Genomic DNA, 21,815 nt, shown 5'->3' on the forward strand with positions numbered 1-21,815 from the left:
TTCAGAAAATGGCTTTGTAGAACACATTTGAAAGTGACTGCTTTCCTGAATGCAAATGTCTGAATTGCTCTAATTATCTAACTGGGGAAAAATAGGCTTTTTTTAGACTGCCAATATCTGAAGAAACTATGAAAGGACAGGACAGTTTCTCCCAGTATTCCTTTATAGTATGCTTTCTATTCTAGTTCTAAATACAAATAACCAGTGAGATTGCCAGTACTTTCATTTTATTATGAAGTAATTAGATGTCTTTTTTTAAAAAAAGTGTCTTTAAAAAAAATCACAATTTTAATTTTCAGCTTGTAAATCCTAATCATGCTAATTGTCACACTGAAGTTTGGAGCCCCTAAAAGTAGAAGTAATGTCTCCAGGTCTTCCTATTATTAACCTTGTCTTTAGTCTGACAGGTAAATAACATCCCTGTAGTAAGTACAACATCTGTTTGCATAAAAACTAGTTATAGAAAGTGTATTTTCAGTTTCTTTTAATGTAATTTGACAACAGGGAACTGAGAAAAGAAGCATCATGGCTGCATCTGATCTCCTTTAGAATATGATTTAAAGACTAAAACAGCTTCTACCCTTGCTGCTTACAGGTGGGTCCATTATCAGAACTGCTTCTAGAGACTTCAGTTTGGTTTTCTGGGGTGGGTGCGGGTCAGGGGGATCCACTGCAACTTTTATTTAAAACTCTGAAGCAAACATACAGCTGCAGTAAGTCAGCCCTCACCTGTCTCTCTGAGCCTTCTGTTGACAGTATCAGGCAGAAAAGGATGGCCTGCATGTCTTTTCTAACTGCAGAAGACATGGCCTGTGGGAATCAAGAACTTGGTCTCGGTGCTTATCCTGTGGGTACCCACAAACAGAAGGAGATACCTGTTCTCCTGATTTGCACTCGTGAGGAAGCCCTGGTCCCTCAGCCAGTTCCCAAGATGGCTGCAGCAGGAATCTCAGGTACAGATGGGTCTGAACAGCCCCTAAAGGAGCTGCCAATCCTACTCCTACATCCTTACCTTCCAGCTGCCTCTCTTCCTACTACCACACTCTTTGCTGTCACCTGAACACTTGAGCTCCCGTTTAAACTGCCAGTCCTCAAGATTGTCACAGCTGGAGAGCAGGTCTCTCCAGGTCCCCAGGTTAATCCTCTCTGATCCTGCTGCCTCATTATTTTGCAGCCAATAGAACAGAAGGCAGAACAGCAAGAGGTTCTCTCTGCAGCTCAGTGTAGCTCTGGTACATGGTACATGTGCTGAGATTTGTTACAAGGGTTCCTCAGCATGTAAGAGGTCTTCCTATACAGGAATTAGTTGGATAATGGAAAGCCATGTCTACACCACTATAAATGGACTTAAGTAAATTAGTTTTTCCACTTGCCTTTCTTCCCTCATTCACTGGTTTGCTCTGGGTTGGATGAAGAGGACAAACTGATTTGTACATGGCTGGGATAATGGGAAGACCAGATCTCTGGACCACCCTGTGCAGACAAAATGACATCACAGTGGCACTGGGAGCATGGGGGAATTCTGGTGAGTCCTACAGGAGACGTGGCAGGAGCAGTACATGGGCATGGCAGACACAGCTCCAGGCCTCCACGTCCAACAGCAGCAGGACTGAACACGTGCTCCCAGTAGGCACCTGTACAGCCCTGCACTGACCAGCACTGGGGTTATAGTCAGGTCCAGAGAAAAGCCAGGGTCAGATCCAGCCTGGAGACAAGCGTAGCAGCAGGACCTGCATTGAGACAGACCCCTCTGCACTTCAGGGATGCACTGATGGTGCTCATCCAGGGCAGCCCAGAGTGTGGCTGGATTATCTCAAGTTCTCTGCAGTGTCCTCTGGGTTCAGAGACCATCCCCAGCACCCATGGGAGCATGGCCAGGTTCCCTGAAGGGAGACTGCAGAGGCACACTGTAAGCACTGTTTGCATCATTTATAGGATAAAGTTCAGTCCCAGGGGTGGATACAGAGACACAGAAGTTAGGAGAGGGCTGAAAGCATCAAGTCCTTCATATGCTTCAGTATAATTACCTTACTTTCAGTAACCTTAAGAGGTCCAGCTCTTCAAAATAGAGAATAGAGGCCAATGGTGGGTCTATCAGTACACTAATTTCATAATAAATCAGTGATCAAACCCACTGATAATCATTAAAAGTATTTCTGGTTTTCACAAAGTACAGATTTGGGGCTCAGAAGTGATAATGTAGAAACACCTGAAGGAATAGTTACGCATAGTTCAGTGAAAAACATTTATGTACTTGTGCGAGTCAACAAAGCATTGTCCCTGGTATAAATCATTACGTAAGTATTCATTTTTCAATATAGTTGCTGCTGTAAGTTCCTAAAAACATGTCTGAAAACCGAAAATGGGAAGGAGTATTTTGACTCTGACTCACTTTCTTGTTTCCTCAATAGCACTGCTGAAGATGTGACTTATTTCTAGAATGGTTTAATGTAGTTACAACATAACCTTTGGGTCCTCATCATCTCTAAGGATGTACACTCCTTGAGCATATCATAAAACTCCCTTCCAGTATGTGTTTCAGACATGAATAAGACACAACATCAACTGATGTTGAAAAGTGGAGTTTTCTTAACCTCACATTATGCTATGAAGAAACCTGGAAACAAGAAAACTTTGATACAAAGCTTCCAGAAGAGATTTGAGTTTCAAGTCAACACTGACATTTCTAAAGGAAATAAAAACACAGGAGAAGGGTACTTTTCCTGTCATGGACTTTTCTAGTGCTTTCCTTTCCATTTTTTGTTTTCTTTTCCATTTCTGCCTAGCGAACTGTAAATTGCTTAACCCCAAACCTTTTTTTTAGGATAGCAAGGGAGATAGTGTATTAAATTCACCCAGAGACTGCTGTGACTCCATCAACTTCTATTCAGAATAAATTATGAAAAAAATATCTACTGGCTTGGTAGGAAGCTTTATTTTTCTACACTGGTACCCTTAACAGTTAAATTTTAATCCCAGTATGCAAGTGGTACAAGTGACAACACTATCAAGAAATTTACATTGATGGTGTGGATAGGTACACCCAAACAAGAATCATTCTTTCTAGCTTGAGTAAGAGTAATACATAGTGACAGAAATGTCTGTGTGGCAGATGAGACCTTACTGAAGTAGCTCAAGAGATTATTGCCCTGACTCTGTATCTGACTTCAGCTTGATTTATCTACTCCCTACCCATTAGCTGAACAGAACAGGCACTATTGCAGATAACGAGTAGCAGCTTAGACTGATCGTAAAACTGAGTCTGCACTATGGTGTCCAAGCTAGAACTGACCATGTTTTCATTAGTCTCATTTCCTGCATTAGGTAAGTGGGAAATTGTGTGGATATGCCTCCTCATATTTTCTTTTGCTCCACATGTTTCCTCTGCATGTTGACTTCAGGAGTGAAGCACTGATAACTGAACACTGCAGAAACAGAAGGGTGCCACAGATTTATCCACTGTTTTTGCATGCAGCAAATTTCTGAATCATGGGTAAAATACTTGAAAGAAGTTTTTTAAACCTTGTAACTAAAAAAAAAAAAATCTCCTCAAACTTCTCTTTTTAATCAGTTAGCATTTCACTGGAGGAAAAATGTCCATGGCAACACTCCACATATTTAAGATGCAGCATAACCCATGAAGATATGTGAAAGGATTTTGTACACTTGCATTGTGTTCAACTAATAACTAAAACGCCCAGTGTTGGCTCACTGTATCCACTTAAATAAGATTATGATGTCTATTGCCCTTCTGTCAATTCCCACCGCGTGGAGATGGTGGATAGAGATGGTCCTTCAGAAGGAGTCATCTCTCAGGGAGGAAACAGCCTCATTTGGTGTGAGAGTGCTGGAACAAACAGGGCACTTAGAGAGACCTTTCACTGTGATAGCTTCTGCTTGCACTGGTGATATCAGTGTGAGTAGGTTGTGGCTGGATAGATGGAGTGCTGCTCATAGGCAGTGTAGGGGCAGGTTTGAAACCAGGTGTACAGATTTGTATCTGTTTCAGACCAACAAACAGAATGATAACCAAGAGATCAACCATTAGTACAGTAAGTAAAATAACATCACTGTTTCATGAACTCAGACTGGTTTGCTCACTTGTACTTATCTATTTTTGAATTGTTCATAGGCTGCCTTGTAGCTGTACCAGTATGTTCCTTTGGCTGATAACAACTTTGGGAAAAACATTAAAGGACAATAAATGGAATATGTTAAAGATTTCACCCTAAAAATAATCATTCTATTAACAGAAGACTTAAATTAACACTTCTAAATATAAAATAGAATTAATTCAATTCACAAATAACTTCACAAACAGATGAACTCGAAATATAGCCAGAGAACTGCTGAATATTTCAGAAATAATGACATACTTGTTTAAGAAAAATCACTGTTGTCATAAACACATCTTATAGCATACTGATCAGCAGAACCCCATCAATACACAGCTGCACACATGAGCTTGTGTGAATAAAAACCCACTGCTGCTGGGATTATAGCAGCTGGAAAAATATAACAGAGATGAACTGTCCTTTTTTGAGAGGAATGGGGAAGAAACTCCCAACACATTTCCAAAAGTGAATGGATTTTTTATTAACATTGGGACAATTAGTGTCCTATATAGTTTCTTACACAAAGCTTGTTCATATCCTTTTAGGGAGGGACTCATTCTCTTGAAAAGCTGATTTTCTCTAGAACCCTCTAAAATATTGCCCATGTTTGATAAACCGTCAGTTCTTCTTGCTGTAGGATTTTTATGTCTCTAGTGGGATCAAGCAGCTGTATCTGCATCCTTGGAGCAATCTTCATCACCACAAGGCAACAGATAATCCATGCAGATCTGTGTGGATAGAAGGTACCATAAACAGCTGCCTTTAAGTTCTCCATGTTCTGATTTCCTAATCCTATTCATTTAAATGAAGGAAGGTAATACTGAAGAATGAGGAGAAAGTAAAAAAAAATGTTGTTGTGCATAGATTGCCTTAGAGGAAAAAGATGAAATGAGTTTAGTCACTAAATTACCAAAATATCACAGCAAACAGAGATTCATTTATGGCAATATTAATGAAGAAGGCAGAAACACCTGAAGGATTTTGCTAGAAAATTCCCATCAAAATCTAATGAAATTCTTTACTGTTAAGTAGTTGAACTAGGCAACTTTTGGTCTTAAAACCAGTGTTCATACCAACATGTCCATATGATAGCCAGGAAAAAAAATATGCTCAGTCCTTGACTGGCTCAGATGTTAAGCTTGTTTTGTTTACATGAAAATGTAGATGTACTAAACCATGGTTTCTCCACCTCAAGCAAATATGTTCTCCACTGACCTCTCTTAGATAAATTAATTAAGGCAAGAGATCCAAGTGTTAATCTAGAAACAAAGCCTTCAAAGTTTTGAATGAAGAAGCAAATTAGCTAAAGTGTGGCTGTTGCACGTTCATGTCCCCAGGTCCCTCAGCTGCATGGCTGGGATTAAAATTCAACTGTTAAAGGGTATCCATGCAACTTATTCCTAGTAGAATTATTGGGACTAAAAATTCTGGCAAGTGTTGCATATTGCAATGACGTTGTGCAAAAACTTGGTGTTTACAGTTTCAAGAGACAGTACTAAAATTAGAAAAACAAGCATAGAGACACTTCTTCTGATGGGTTTTGTTGATGAAAGAGGAAGCTAGAAATGGACGAAATGGACAGAAGCACATAAAAACTGCAATCATATAATTGATACTCTTCATGGACTTGAAATGATTGCTCACTTTAGCTGCATACCTGAAGCCAAAATCTGGGTCTAAAGTACATCCACATTTCAGTCAAAATATCTTTGACCCGTGCCTCATCATTTTAATATTAGAAAATTCTGGATGCATTGAATATTCTGGGTGTCTCTCACAGACAGGACTAAGGGACCCACAGGTGTCTTTTGTGCTGTAGTTGCTAGTGCAGTTTAAAGCATAAAAAAACATTGAGACAATATTTGTGTGGAAGAATCCCTGCTTGCTTTGATTAACTACTGATATTTCAAACTAAAAAAACATTTCCACTTCATCCAAGATGGACCTTAATCAGTCTTGTTTCTGCCATACTGAAGTCTCATCTAGGCTAGGAGAAAGCATGGAGTTGTTACTGTTGTGAATAGGAGGTGAAAGGTGCAAGTAAGACATCAGCATTATATTAGTGCACAGCAACATGAAACCCTGTATAGGGGTTTCACTCACCACCTAAACAACCACATCTTCAAAACCTTAAGCAAGCAAGACTGACTATTGAAGATGATTGATCTGGTCCATGATTAAATGCACTCTACTGACTCACATTCTTTAGTTTTAAAAAGCTTAATTCCCTGTTAAAAATTCAAGTACACCACAATTTTATTTCATTCTGGATATGTAAGCTGTAGAAGAGGAACAGATCCACTGGAAAGAAAAAAATTATTCACGCTATTTTAGTTGTTCAGATTTCTTCCATTAAAACTTGGTTTCAAGCCTTATTTTACTAGAATTTTCCCACATCGTTAAAAATAAGCAACAATTGTATTTAGCTTTGAAGATAAATATGTGCATGTGTTGTGTTTGTGTGGCAAGGTTTTGGGGGGGGGACTACAGGGGTGGGTGAGAAGATGCCAGGAGCTTCCCTCGTGTCCAACGGAGTCAATGTCAGCTGGCTCCAGGATGGACCCAGTGCAGGCCAGCGCTGAGCCCAGCAGTGATGGTGCTGGCACCACTGGGATAAAGTGTTTAAGGGTAAAAAGTTGTTTTGCAGGAACAAATGCAGCCAGGGAAGAGAGGAGTGAGAATATGTGAGAGAAACAGCCCTGCAGACACCAAGGTCAGTGAGGGAAAGGAGGGAAAGGAAGGGAAGAAGATGCTCCTGGCATGGAATGGACCAACATTGGAGCAGTTCAGGAAGAACTGCAGCCCACGGGAAGGACTCATGTTGGAAAAGTTCATGGAGGATGGTCTTCCATGGGAAGGGCCACATGTTGGAGCAGGAGAAGAATGTGAGGAGTCCTCCCCATGAGAAGGAAGGAGCAGCAGAGACACTGTGGGATGATCTGACAGCAGCCCATTTTCTATTCATCTGCTCTGCTGTGGGGGAAGAAATAAGAGAAAATTGGAAATGAAGTTGAGCTCAGGAAGGAGGGAGGAAGGGAAGGTTTTAAGATTTGGTTTTATTTCTCATTATCCTACTCCGATTTGATTGGTGATAAAATCAAATAGTTTCCCCAAGTCAAGTCAGTGTTGCCCATGATGGTAACTGGTGAGTGATCTCTCCTCATCCCTATCTTGACCGTCAAGCCTTTTTTCTGCCCTGCCCAGCTGAGGAGGGGAAATGACAGAATGGCTTTGCTGAGCACATAGCATGCAGTCAGGGTCAGCCCACCACAGTGCCTTTGTTAACACATTTTTTCTTTTCATCAGTACAAGGCTGCTCTTTTAGAAAGCAAAGACTTCTTCTGCATAAAATTTCTGACTTCCCAGAGGAAAATATATGCACAGGTAAAGAGAAATTTAGGTTTAGAACACCATGTAATCAAGTAAAGGGGAGAGAACCCAGTGAAGTCTACTAAATAGTGATAACAGCTCTTTCTCCCTTTCATTTCAGAGATTTTTGAAAGCAAATGCAAGTTTGAGAAAGAAATGTGGGAAAAGAAGATTAACTAGAAATCAGGAGAGAAATGGTGTGGGGGTATTACCTTTCATTTGATTTTCCACATGCAGAACTTGTGTAAATTCTCAAGAGATATAAGGTATCTTCTGTTTCAGTCTTCTGATGGCAATGTATCAGGCTGAAAAAGAGAGAGGTCTCTTCTTCTCTTTGTGGTAGCTACACTCATCCAACAAAATAATTAAGAAGAAAATTATTATAGCAGTAACACTTATAAGACAGGCAGAATGTCTTTATATCTGCGGTTTCCCTCTTGAAGATGAAGGTCCATTTGTATATAAATGAAAAAGTCTTGTCATCAGCTACATGGATATTCACTGCTCTGATGTTCAAGAAGCTCCTTGACTCAGTGCATGCACCTTCAGTGCTTCTTGCTTGTGGCTCAAAGTCTGAGCACCAATATCCACACATTTGAGATACACCCTTGTATGTCCTTCATTTTGAATAGTAAAGTGAAAACCCCTCCTTGTAACCTTCTTGTGCCACCTCCTCCACATGCAGCACTTCCTCACTTGCCTTCATGTCGAGGTCTCTGTTCTTGAGCATAGTTCAAGAACCTCCTATTTCATTATTAAGTCTGTTAACAGGGATCTTCTCCTTATTATTAGGTGGATACCATTTTCTAATAGACTCTCATCTTCACTTAGTGAAATACCATGATCAAATAAGAAAGCTTTCTAAAGATATCAGTTAGCTCAAGCCTGCAGAAGGACAGGCTGGGAATAACAAAATGAAAGTCAATTTTAAATGAATCTCCAAAAAATTACAGCATTGTCACTGTACTTCTTCTACTAGTATGACTGCATTATGAAAACCATGTCAACTAAATGCTCATGAAAGATCATGAAATTGCAAACTCTCAGACTGGACCTTTGTATTTATTCCCAGAATGGACAAATTATGTTGCTGGTAATCAGTGCACATTTTCATTCTTCCACTACAGGCTTACAAGCCATTCAAGGCAAGAAAGTGAAGGTAAGTAACATCCCATTTATAAATATATTGAGCCTTTTGCCTGTGTGCTAGACTGAAGTGTGGTCACTAAAAAGCAGATACAGAACTGTAGCAATGTTCTCTCATTCTTGACATTAACTGAGGTTAATATGGCAGCTGGGAGGTGAAAAAATAGGAATCTCAGTTTTCATTTGAACAATCAGATCTGAAAGGCGGTTTTCGTCATCCTGTAGCAAATGAGATTGTGTGAGATGGAAAACCTAAGAAAAAGGAATGAAGCACTTTGCTTGGCTAAAAAGCTCTTTCTCAATGTCACAGTAGTGTGACATTAGTCTAGTACCAAGTGATAGGAATTCTTTTGTCTTGCTGATTGCAAAGTTTTATAATTCTTTTTAAAAATAGTCTTGATAAAAATAAACATGGTCTGGATATTTGTTAGGGATCTAAATTAAAACCACAGTCATTCTTTACTAGTCTGCCAAGTGATCACTTTTAAAAGAAAAGAACCAATCCATTTTAAAAATTAGCATGAAATTGATAATGAAATTAATACATCAGAACATGGAATTCAGACTTTTGCTTGGCTCCATTTCGTTGTGTTTTCATGCTTTAAAACATTTGCTGAGCCAAATATAGGATTTACATATTTCATTATCCAAGTTGTTAGGATACTAGCTTGGGAGAACAAATGGGATAACATAAGTATGATTACAGCTTATCAGATAAAGCAGCATAAAAAGAGAACAACAGAAAATTTCAGTGCAGCACAGTATGCATTCGTCTGCAACACCATCTGTGAAATTTTCAGGTTGTTTGTCTGCATTGAAATCTGAAAACAAACAAGGTGTTTGACTTCCAGTCATGTGCTCAACTTCCCTTCTGAGCACATAATTTAGGGACCACATTCTCTGCTGTGGTTTGTCAGTTGGGAACACTTTACTTTTTCCTTCCCCCAAAATGAGAAACTAACTTTTCTGTGAATCAGTGTAGGTATCAAAATGCTGAATACAGACTCCACTGACCCCTTTGAAAGCAGCTTGTTAGATACTGAAGGAAAAATACTCATCCCAAACAACAGAGAGAGAGAAGAAAAGTCCATCTTGCTACATCTGCTTCTTTGTAATTCAGCTTCAAGTAATGAGAAGACACTGGTGTCTTGTAGTCATACCCATTATAAACTGTGATGTAAATCCATAACAGGAAAAGATGATGAGGAACACAGGAAAGATTTCATCAGTGCTGGAGCTGGAGAAGCATGAGCAGCAGCCATTACTCCTCATACCCAGTTAATAAAATTCCTCTGCATGTGAGATTTCCCAGTGTCTCATTGCTTAACGTGTGTTGAAAGATATGTCTACACCACAACACTTGTTAGAGGACACTATGGTCCTGGGCCAATGGGAATCTCTGGGGGTAAAAATCACCTGATTGGAGAAGCTAAAGGCCTGTGTGGCTTGCAAACCAAGAAGCTTAAAGCTTCTGTAAGGCAGCAAGAAAGAACTTTAAAACAAACAAGGTAATTGTGGTAGAGGTGGAGGTACAATGGCTGCCCTGGTGGATGCTGCAACAGTTTTCCAAATACACCGCTGGTATTGAGTGCATCTTCAAGGTGACAGGTACATTGTGCAGGCCACTGCATAATAGCCAGGGACAACAATTTAGAACCATTTTTGCAGAGGGCACACCACCTCAGAAGCTACAGAGTGACTGGGAAAAGATGTTTAAAGTTGGTCTTCAAAAAAGGCTTTTAAAGCTGTATAACCTTTAACACTTGGTACTATTAGTGAAGTAAAAGCCTCCACTATAAAGCACTTTAACTGAGCACTCTAAACTGAACAGCACACACCACTTTTTGCTACAAAATACATCATCAGGCTATATAGGCACCTATAACTACAGCTGCACTGTCTGCCAGCCTGCTGCTGCTGTGTGTTGGCACAGTCAGGGTTAAAATAAAGACTGACCACAACAAACACACTTTGTTTTAGGAAGTTGATTGTAAAGTAGCATCTGCAGCCCTGTAAGTCTGATATTTTAATAAACACCACCAACATGGTAAAAGCAAATTGTTACAGGGATCCAGCCTTGTAAATGAACTGTACTGCCCAGGCTAACCATGGTGTACCTGGTGTTTCAAGCATTCCCGCTATGTATGTCACACGCATGGGTGGTATGCTCTGCAGCCTGCCATGTGTTCTGTATATGAAGGAGGTATATTCCATATACCATGTGGAATTCCATATATTTAAGCTGGAGAAAGGCCAGACAACATTTTAAAAGGCTTTGGGAATTATAAAGTCACGTGTTGTAAGTCTCACTCAAGGTACTGCAGAAAATATATTTGGATGAATTTCCAAGGCTGTGTTGGGGAAGTTGAAAACAGCAGAAAATCAAGGAGGGCTTGTGACTTACTTATATTCACAGAAAAACTTTAAAAGAAGGAGAGGATTGTCATGCCTTCTGGCACAGGGCAGCCTGTGTCTGTCCTTTAAAAAGATGAGGACAGGAGGCACCAGACAGCAGTCTGTCTGTGAAGAAGAAAAAGAACAACCCAGGCCAAACGGTGCAAAAGAAATTGAAAGCCTAGGACAAAAAAATATCTGTTCTATGACTAGTAAAGGAGGTATATAATTTAAAAGGGACGAGTTACATTTAAGGCTCCTCAAGAACAGTAATACAGCAAATCAAAGCTGGATTTCTTTGAAGTTTTGAGAAGACTGTGGAGATGACTCCACTTTCCACCATGGCAGTCTGCACCTCTGGGCTTCTCCATAGCCAGGACTAGGGAAAATCAGAGAGATCTGAACACTTGTAAAAATTAGGCTCATATGCAGCAAAGACAGCGTTTGTTTGATGTGCTCCCTGGCAACAGGGACCTGCAAGCCTGTTATTATCCATGGCCTGCTGAGTGTGAAGAGCGTGTAGGTGGCACTCAGGGTGTGTTGGGGACACACTGAGTCTTTACACAAAGCCAACACTAAGTACCTGGTTGACCAAGTGGATACAAAAGGATTCAACATAGCAGGTAGGCAGCCATGTCAGCAACCAGGAAAATTTGTTTCTGGGACAGCTGCTCACATTTCTTGTTATCGTGGTGACAGATAACAAGGCTTTTGGCAGTAATTATGCTTAGAACCCTTTCAGCATCAGAATAAGATAGGCATTTTGTGGTTCTATATGTGGGTGATTAACAAACCCTAGTGAAACCACTGCAGCTTGGTCTTAGAAATGGCTGTGGTGTGAGAGAATACCTGCAGCTCATACAGAGGATTGGCAGCCATAGGAAAGGCCACATATGCCATCAGCCAACAGGGAAAAATTCACCCCTGGATATCACCTGTTTGCCTTCACCCTGTCTTCAGATCAGTATTGTGTTGGTCCCTATTCCTTGAATAAAAGAGAAAAAATTAGAGTAGAAATATGTTTTTCAAGGGCTTTGACCATCACTGTTGATATGATTGTGTTCAGCAATATTTGGCCACATGATAGAGACAAACCAGAGATATAAGCCTTTTGATTAAATGTGGACACCAAAGAACTCTCATTAATATATTTTTTTTTTCAAAAAACCCCTATGCCAGAGAATCCTTTCTAGGCATGCACCCAAGATGACACATCCCTGAGTGCACTAACAGATCACTGCTCCAGAAGGTACAGGTCACTCGTCAGATGGTGGCATATCATGCTTCTCAGCCTGCCCTGAGAGAAAGGCAGCATGTTGGCCTTGGACCTTCCTCTTTAGCACTGAATGCCAGTAGCTCTTTTCAGTATGTAAATAAATAGATGCACTGACAGAAAAAAAAACCTGTCCTCATACTAAAAGCCTCTTCTTTCTGTGTGTGACTGTTGTCTCTTGTTCATCCGTGGCATAACACCAAGAAGAGTCTGGTCCCATCTTTACATTCTCCCATCACGTGTTTATACATACTTAGTACTCTTAAACCTAATCCTCTCCTGGCTGAGCAATCCCAACTCTCTCAGCCTCTCCTCATACAGATAGTCACCGAGATCTCCAGCTAAGTCATCCACAAATTTTATTAAAAAATATTTGCAGAGGAGTTATGGGATTTTTCTTTTTCTTTTTCTTTTTCTTTCTCTTTTTCTTTTTCTTTTTCTTTTCCTTTTTCTTTTCCTTTTTCCTTTTTCTTTTTTTCTTTTTCTTATCTGCTGTTCTGATAAAACAGTTGCCAGCAACTTCAACTAAACATGAGGCTGTCAGGCAGAGAAAAAAGCAAACAGTTGGCATTCTCTAGGACTTTTTACAAAGCAATTTTTTCCACAGCTGCTGTGCCTTGTCAGAATAGCAGAAAAAGGATGTTCCTAACCGAGACCAAATGGCAAGTGATCCAAAACCATTGGGAAGGCTGTCAATATTTTTAATCACTACCTTCTTGTCATACAGTATCTCTGCATCTTCTGAAGGGGCTTTGCTTCTACAACACACTTCTTGTTCCGTCTCTCATGATTTTTTGGGGTGCATCACTGTCTGTGTTTGTGCCATAGTCCAAGATGAGATCCCTCAACAACTAAAAATCATTGTCTTCTCTTTGTTTAATTTAGAGTGATGCCTTTAATTTTCATACACATCACAGATAGCCAAAGGATTTCAGTGCTGATGCCACAAACTCTGCAGCAAAGTGCTTGTCTAGCAGCAGCTCACTCATCAGGTCACCTAATCAGTCACCAAGCTGGGGGTATTTGGTCCCCTAAATAAATCATGAAAATCTCAGAGGTTGTCTCGTGATAAAATCGGTGATACTGGAGGGCACCTAAGATGTCATAAAGCTCTAAGCCTATGTATGCAGGGGCAAAGCAAGTTACAAAGATGTTAGTGCTGTGTTCTAGGGTCACACCTCTTTTGACACGTTGCCATACTCAACATCATTAACAAAACCACAAGTGAACGCAGTGTAAGTCAGAGAAAGGAGGGAGTCGTGCCATTGTCTTGGTTCCAGCCAGGACAGGGTTCATTTTTGCATTAGCCAGGAGGGGCCATGGCAGGGACCCAGTACCTCACACCATTTCCTGGCTGGGGTTAAGGGATCTCCTCTGGGTTGGTGTAGGGTGGCAGAGGGAGTGGTGAGATATTGTTTTCATGTGAATCATTCACCTCTTTCTTGTACTCTTTCTCATTCATATTGTGGCTGTTAACTGTTCATTTTCTTTTCTCATGGCTGTTTCCAGGAAATTATGTTCTTATCTCAAACCATGATCTTCAACTTTTGTGCCTCCAGTTCTTCTTTGCAGCCCTCCATGGAGGAAAGGATGGAGGGAGGGAGTGAGTGAGCAGCACAGAGTTTGGAGTGCTTTCAGTGGGAACACTAAATTGGAGAACACCATTCCTAAACCATAACAACTCATCTGGTTGTTTCCCTACTGGTTGTGATAGTGTTTGCTTTCACCAGCTCAAAATGCCATCAGGGTATCAGAACTCTCAGAAATAACTTTGGGGTGTCCAAAACAGTATTGTTCTGTTGATGAAATGATGATGATTAGTAAAACCTAAATAACTTATCTTCTCACTAGAGTCTGCTACAGAGAAAAGGCCCAGGTCCCTCTGCCCAGAAGTGCACCCCCAGGGATCAGCATCACTGGCAACTCAGCTCTTTTTGAAGGTCACACATCTCCTCCTTACTAGTTGAATGACATGCCAAGAATTTGTCAGGGACTAATTTGTGAAGGCATTAGTAATCCCTAATTACTCCAACCATATCCACAGCCTCCACTTATGCCCATAGCCCATGGGGTCCCTCTAAGCTCAGTTCTGGGCCCCCAGCCCCTTCCTTAGCTATGTAGTAATTGTGCCTGTCCCTAACCTTATTTCTGGAGTGTTGTTTGTCTTTCCTGGCTTGACCTTGGACCTGTCTTGTTAGCCTTGGCTATGCCCATTGCTAAGAACGTAGGCTTGTGCCTGCTCAGGTCAGTGGTTCTGTGGATCACTACTTTTTTGATGGACAATAGTCTTCTGACTAGGTCTGCTGCAGTCACCCCAAACTGCACACAAACAACGAAAGAAGTATAAAAAATCTTAAGTCCAGTTACCAACCAAAACCCAGCTCTGTTTCTTTCAGTATCTACATATGGTGGTGGTTGTTTGGAGGTGGAGCTGTTTGGAGACAGCAGGCACAAGGTGCAGGAGAGTGCAGCAGTATTTTTAGCTGCTCTGCAATGAAACAGTTTGTGAAGAAAATGTGGTTTATGGATGTTGGAACACTGTGCTTGCAGGGGATTTCCATTAAAATCAAAATGAGATGCTATTTCATACTGGCCAGCAGCAGTGAGATGGCTGATGCCCTATAAAAAACAGCCTTATAGGCAAGTATAGAAGCTTGCGTTTGCAAGCTTCTGTATAATAATTTGCATTAAATGCATGCGGTATAGTAATTTAGGAAAAGACTGGGAATATGGGAACCTATTAACTGATAAGATAGAATTCATGTTGGGGGCAAAAAGATCCAATATGGTGCTCAAGGACTGTGTGAGACTAAGTTCATTTGTTACGGGGTTTTTGGTAAAAATGTACATGAGCCTCTTGAAATGAGAAAGGCTGGCGTAACCTCACTGAACACCTTTCTCCTCAAATTTTATTTTGAAATGTCCCTTTATACTTTTGCCTATTAGCACTACAGTCTTAGGCATGAGAAATACAAACAGGAACATGCAGATGCAGAGGCCAGCACTGCTTTCCATCCAGCAGTCTCACTCACACATTTTCATCACCATCTCTCTATAGCATGGGAGATGATCCTCACCATTGTCTCACTCCCGTAGCCTCTCAAAAGTTTCACTTCTTATAGGAGACAAGTCGGTTCTTGTATGTCAAAAATTTTCTCCTTTGTTGCTATGGGCTGTTCCAAGAACTGCTTTTTCTCATCAGACAACAATCACTGGGCTGTATGTGATCCTGATTACCCTCACCAAACCCGATCCTGGCCTGCAGATTGGCTTCCTGTCTCCACCTGACTCATTTGACTTGACCCCTGGACCTGACTTACCTTATGATCTGGACTCACAGTTCAACCTAGTTTCCACCTCTAGGGCTGCCTTGCTCATCTTGCTCAGATAGTGCAGGGCTGTGATCTGGACAGTGAGGCACCAGCCCTGCTGAATCCGTTTTCTTGCTCAGCTCATCCTCCCTGGGAAAGGAGCCTATCATCGCTGTTCCCTGACACACATAATATTCATGTTCAGGAATGGATTGTATAATTTCGGTTTTAAACTGTTAAGAAAAGGGGAGGAGGAGGAGTGACACTCACACGTCTAGGACTGCAGTATTCGGGAATGGCTGTTTAGTTTCATGAATTAAAAATATCCAAAGTTTCTTAGGAAATGGGTGCTGGGTCTGGGGACTTCCATGCACATGGGTTAGGGCACCTTATTCTCATGCCCATCTTATCCTTACAGGCACTTGGCCAGCTGTAATATTGACAATCTTAAACATGTTTGTACAACGAAAGACAATTCTCACAAAAATATCTTGGCCCCAAATCGGTCCTGACACCTTAGCCCTAATGACCACTGTGTAAAAGGAGGAAATCAGTCCAAGGGTACTAGACATGAGGACAGCCCACCACCGTTTTTCCTGTGACACAAGGTGATGACATACATTAACACAGAGCAGATACTCCAACAAAGGAATACTACTTTGCATGCCTTTCCAGTTCATGGACCACCCCACCAGTCATGTAGAACTTCTCTACCACTCAGAGAGTTCTGGAGCTGTCAGACCTGTCACTGTTGAGAGACTAGGAGCAAAACAGATATAAATGTTCCTGTTACTTGTCAGTAATCTTAGAATTGAGGATAGACTGCGTACACCATTCTGAATGCTTTTACAACAGTAGAAGTCAAACACAAGGTGGATTAAAAAAATACCCTATCAATATGCAGATTAGTGACCCTTTTTAAAAAAGTCTCCATATTCATAGTCCTTAGATTTATTAAGGGGCAATATAAAAAACTGTACATCCTGACAACTTCAGGACAGAACCGATCATAGACTCCGTGCTCAAAGATTTGATGTATTCCCCCTATCCCAACCACTTTATAAGCATTGAAACAGTGCCTGACCGAATCGGTATTCTTTTAACTGTTCTTACTGTTCCCTAGCCCTAAATTTCTGAACTGCTAATTCCCACTAACACATATATTCTGTACCAATCATGAGCTGTACTCCCTTGTTCTTCTCTCCTGCATTTTATGTGAGCAGTGAAGCTGGAGTGTATCTGATGGGTCCTTAAGTAACCACCAGAGTGTGACAGCATCATAAGAAAAAATAGATCCAAAAGAGAAATGTGGTGGGATGTGGGAATCCATCAACCACTACCCTCTGGGCTCAAACTTCCAACCTCTTCTTTACCTCTCAAGACTGTGGGAGAGAGTGTTGAGAGCTTTCCTGAAGTTGTGAGAGATGACATTCGCTGGTTTTCCCCTCCCCAGTTCCACACATGCAGCCCTCCAATCAGAGCAGGCGAGCTGTGGGTAAAGTGTAACTAACCCTTGGTAACTAATTCCATGCTCACTGTTTCCAGTGATCTTCTGCATGTTTGGGGAAGTTCCAAGGTGACTCACTCCATGACTTTTACAAAACCATAAGTAAGGTTCTGTTTCTCTGTGTTGACTTTTTGGGTCTTTTTGAAGTTGGGTGCAACGTTCTTCAGTTATATCAGGAATCTGCCCTGATCTCCTGAGCCTTCAAAACTGTGGAGCATGTTGATGCAAAGACTTTGGCCAGTTGTCTTGGTATCCTCAGACACAGCCCATTAGAGTCCCCTGGACTTGTGGCATCTGAGTTCTCACATATAATCCCTGACTCAATCCTCACCTACTATTGAAAGTTCCTCTCCTCCTTGAACTCTTTCACTAAGTATAGAAGACTGGCAGACATTGTTGGTGAAAAGTGAGGCTTCAAGTACCTCAGCCTGTGTCTATTGTATTAAAACCACTGGCCCAATAAGGAACTGTCTTGTTACTAAAGTAGGACTAGAAATTCATGGTACCCCTGATGTCCTTCCCCAGTTTCAACTGCAGCTGAGCTTTGACTTTTCTAAACCATCCCTTCATTCCTGGGCAATATTTCAAAAGCCATTCTTTGTGGCCTGGAGCTGCTTCTTCTGCCTATAGATGCCTTTTTGCACTGAAGCCTCCAAGTGAGCCTGGTCCTTCTGCTGGTGTTAAATGATTGTCAAATAGAGGGAAGAATTATTTTCTTCAGCCTACTAGCTCCTCTCCAGAGGAGCTCCTGTCCTCTCCCAGAGACCACAGACTGCTGGTCTTTGCCACAAGGCTGATGATGTTGCACTTGTGTTACCAGTTTTGCAAAGCTGCTGCCCAGCCGGTGGGAGCCCAAACTCCCTTGTTCCATGGGATAATGCTGTTCCTGGGGCAGGGACCAGCCTTTACCTCTGCAGTTGATGAGGTTCCTGCTAACCCATTCCCCCAGCATCAGGGCAGCCCACCCTGCAGCATAGCACTTGAGCTCCAGCTGGGTATCATTCAGCACCTTCCTGTGAGTGCCATCTGTCTCATCATCAGAGAATAATTGAGGCTGGAAGAAGAGACAGAGGTTCATGCTGTTGAACTTCCTGCTCAAAGTGGGACAGCCATAAAACCAGGCTGCATTGCCAAGGGTTTGGGATGGTCTCCCACATGATCTCAAAAACTTCCAAGGTTGGAAGCAGCAGAGCCTTTCTGGGCTACATGTTCCACTTATTTTTTGTCCTCATGATGAAAAAGCTTTTCCTTCTATCCAGCTCTCTCCTTTTAGGGATACTATTTTTAATTAAGCTTTCCTGTACTCAAGTGTAAGCATTACTGTGATTGTAAGCATTATTGTAACTGGACTAATAATAAACAGTCTGTGCCATTTTCATTAGATTTTTAATTAGAGTAACAAATAAAGGTGAGCTTGTATTTGTCTCTAACAACACCTTGAGTGTTGTTAGAACAACAACAGGTGGGAAGGAGCCAGACAACCTGTGCTGAGGGAGGGTCAGCATGAGAAGGGTGCTTCCCTGCTTCATCTATGGGAGTAGATCAAATCAAGCATCTGATAAGGGTGTTAAACCTCCCTATTTTGCCCTACTCTTCATGAAGAACTAAGAGTGTCCATCTCACACTTCTGATGCAAACTTCCTCACACAGCACATGAGAGGAGAAGTTTTGGAGCCCAGAGAGGGCTGGCTGAAAAGAAGAGCAAGGGTGCAGCAGGGGTTTGAAGGACCAGCGTAAGGAGAAAGCAGGCAAAACCAGCTGAAGATGCTGCCCAAGGCTGCCTTGGGACTGTGCCAAATCTGCAAGCTGGTCCTCTATGGATGTGAGGAGAAGGAGAGGAAGGGTATTTGCCATGGTAGTTCCCCCACTGGGTGGAAGTAGCTCTGGAGACTAGCCACAAAAGTTGCTTCCAGGAGTGCAGAGGTGAACCTTTGCTGTGTGGCCAAGATACAAAGCTCCAGTTTTGGTGGTTTAGCGGTGTCCTGTGGGCTCCAGCAGGAAAGGAGTCCCTGGACATGGACAGCCATGTCAGTCTGGTTAGGAAGACAAGCATCTGAGCATCTTAACAGATGCTGCATTATCATTTCTCAGGAGGCTGTGCTCTAATCTGTGTGGTAGCTGGTTTTGGTTTATCCATAATCCCCACAGCTGCTGCTATGACTGCTGTGGTTGCCATGGGAGACTGTCATTTGAGGATGGTAGCTCTCCACCACCCACAAAAGCAGGTCCCAAGTTTCTGCATATGTTGTCCCCTGTAACCAAGCATCTGGTGTTAGAAAGGCTCCATGTTCTACCCCTAAAGCAAGTGTAGGAACCCCATTTAATGCTCACTGGAGCTCTCTTCTGGCCTGTACCCCAGTGAAGGTTAGGGATGCAATAGCAGGTGGAAAATCACTGATAATCTCTATCTCTAGGCTTCCTACTGCCACTTCACATATGCTTGGGAAGATTCATTTGATGCTACACACACCTTCACTCCCCCATATACACACTCTCCTGGTCCACCTTCCCACACAGGGTCCTCAAAACAAGGATCTTCACTTCTCCAGGATCCCACATAGCTCTAAGTTGTTTCTCTTGTCAAAGGCTTAAAAAAACAACCTCTGAGAATAGGGTTTTCACAACACAATACAAAGGGTGTTTTTTTCATGACATGCAGATCTTCATAGGAGCACAAGACCTAATGGGAAAGAGCTGGATGACTGAAGCAGAGAGATTTTTGCCAAGATGGCATGATGTCATTAATCCTGGGAGCTAGGTACATTTCCTGGGCCAAACAATGTCTGGGTATATTTTTAGTCACAGTTTAACTCACTAGTATAGTCATAGCCTGAGTGTTTGTCCTCCCAAAATTATATTTATATTCCCAGAAGGAATCAGTAGATGGACTTAATCTATTCAATATGTTTATAACCAATTTAGAGAAAGAAATCCACAAGATTTCACTCTGAGTTTTTGAATAATGCTAACCTCTTCAGAAGTTCAGAGACTGATCTAAGTGTTTGGGTTGCTCATGATTGTCCCAAATTAGCCACCAGTGGTCGTATCTTGAAGCAGGGGACTTCACATCCCAAAGCCCTGTACTCACTGCTGTTCATCCCAAGCTCACTGGGTACTGTCTTGTGCAACTGTAGGGACTGGCCTGCTTTGCACCAAGGTTCATCCTCTGCAGATTCAAAGTCACCAGGGACAACCACAGACTGGTGCTGTTCATGGAATTCCACATCACCTAGGGAGGTTTGTCCATGACCCCCTTTCCTCTCCACATTTCCCAAAGTGGCCTGGATATTCACTCACTCTGTTTTGTGAAGTTGCCTTGGAGTTCCTTGCAATTTAAACAGTCTTTGAATACCAAACTGCATCACTTGCAAACTTTCACTGTGCGCTGCCATTTCTAAGTCGGTGATGAAGGTGATGGATAAATTTCAGATATTGGTTTAGTAACAACCCCTGGGTAGCCACTGCTGATACTTCTCTATCCTGGAAAATTACCATCAACCCTGCTTTTATCTTTCTTATTCTTTAAAAGAGGTTTCGAGCTAAAGGGGACCTTCTTGACAAACCTGTAGCATGATCATCTCTGTCTATATGGGTATCCATTTATCCCCTACAGAGTCATAAAGAAACAATCTTAAAGCAAACCATCAGAGTAGTGTTAGGTTTCAGGTAGCATTCAGAGAGACAGAGAGGATGGAGTGCTGTACCCCTTCTTTATCCTCCAGAGCCAGAGCAGTGTCTATCAGTGACAGAGCACCCTGTTCCAAGTGCTTGCTTTTCCAGAGGTGCAAACCAAAAGCTGGCATGTCCCAGAGGGCCCTGCTGGTTCTGGCTGTGTGAAGAAGGCAGTGAGCAGGTCTGTGAAATCTCATGGATGTAGTGTGTCTAAGGAGCAGTGCCCCACTTTGTTCCAAAGTGCATTTAAATGTAGTCAGTTGCCTCCAGGGAGGGGCAGAGAGCATGGTTCCATATGAATTGACAACTAAATAAACACTTAATGAGGTACATCAGGATTGACTGCCCTATACATCTGTGACCACATTAGAATCAGCACACTTAAATGTCTTTTAGAGAAAATGCTCAAAACACTGCATCCCAGAGCATCATGTCCCATCCTCTTCTTGACATCATGCCATGAGTCTGTGAGACAGGAGCTTGTCCTGGAAAACAAGAGGGCTTTATGAAGATAGGCAAAGAATGATTTTTACTTTGGTTTCCCAAAGCAGTGCCGGGTAGCAGCATGAGTGGGACTGCTCAGAGAGAGGGAACAAACAGAATGTGAGGGCGACCGCAGCCCAGGCAGTGTCCTCACCAATAAGGCACAGTCCCACAGGACCTGCACACAGTGGACAGGGCAGGATGCTGGTGATGGGCTCTGTGAGCAGCCCCAGGAAAAGCAAAGCCATCCGTCAGGTTTGGGGGTCCACTTAGGACTGGCAGGGCCACAGGCAGAAGTGGAAATAATGTTACCTGATGCATATGTCCAGGGTCTGTTCTGAGGAGGAGCTGGAGACCATTATGTCCATGACATAGCTCAGGCAAGAACTGAGGACCCAAGCTTCAGCTTAAATGAGGGCCTGGGTGCCCTGGTCAAACACGTGAGTGGAGCCCCTGGGTGAGGCTGGCAGGGGCCATTAAAGCCTACTGGTGCTCTCAGGGTCTTGAACATCCAAAATATCTGATCTTCCTGTAGCAACGAGAGC

This window comes from Corvus moneduloides, chromosome 1 (assembly GCF_009650955.1).
Source record: "Corvus moneduloides isolate bCorMon1 chromosome 1, bCorMon1.pri, whole genome shotgun sequence".
NCBI classification, from domain to species: domain Eukaryota; kingdom Metazoa; phylum Chordata; class Aves; order Passeriformes; family Corvidae; genus Corvus; species Corvus moneduloides.